The sequence below is a fragment of the Esox lucius genome, chromosome 9, assembly GCF_011004845.1.
Source record: "Esox lucius isolate fEsoLuc1 chromosome 9, fEsoLuc1.pri, whole genome shotgun sequence".
NCBI classification, from domain to species: Eukaryota; Metazoa; Chordata; class Actinopteri; order Esociformes; family Esocidae; genus Esox; species Esox lucius.
Window position 1 is genome coordinate 13839952 of NC_047577.1, and position 1048 is coordinate 13840999.

The following is a 1048-nucleotide window of genomic DNA, read 5'->3' on the forward strand; positions in this document are numbered from 1 at the left end:
TTGAAATAATAAACAAAAACACCTTACTTGAGGTACTAATAGATTTCTATAGACTGATATAAACACAATGTCAGCCACCACAGTGAAAACCTTGTCTCTGTCCTGAACCACAATTTTAATGCCGCTCCATAATATTCTAAAATGGCCACAAGCCGACTAAGCCAACTTACAAAAATAGCTACACAAATCTCAATAGTTGTGCAGGACAAAAGGCATGCTCATGAAATCTGAAGAAAAATACTAGCCTGGGAACCTTGACTGAATTGCCCTGTCTCATAATTATTGTAGTGAATCAACAGTTACATTTACATAATTTAGTGGCCATTCTTATCCAGAACGACTTATAGTAGTGATCTGTTTTCATAGTTTTTTTTTTATATTGACCCCTAGTGTGAATTAAACCTAAAATCCTGGTGTTGCAAGTGTGATTATCTACCAACTGAGCTTCAGTGGGGAAATGATAAAGTCAATATACTGATTCCCAGGCTAAAATTAAAGGAACAACTAGCAATTAAATAAATCCCAATTATTACCCAGCTCCAAAAAAGTAGATTTGAAGTGTTGTGAAAATTTGAAATGCTATGATAATTATAATGTGCAGTGATATGATCATTATAATTCAAGAAGTTGAACTTCTTCTAGCACTCAGTCCACAGGAGACTACAATTTATATTTTATCAAGATATGTGTGATTGCATATAAAATACATCATCCCCGACATCAAAATTCATTATAAAAATGTGCTCTTTCATCCTTTAGCAAAGGTACATTCTAATATCATTAGTGTTCTCAAACATCACTCCTAGATAGAGTATACTTCAAATGTTCAATTGGACTTCATTAGAACAACATGTTACTTCCAACTCTGCTGTATAGTAGTGCAAATTACTAATTGGATAAGAACTGAGCAGCAATTATTTTTAACCCGAGGAAGCTTACATTAAAAAAAAAGCCAGTTCATTGAAATAAAATCGTACAGGCACAAAAAAAAATACCAATTCAGAAGAATCTGCAAAAAAAGCAACAACCCCCCCCCCCCCCCCCCCCA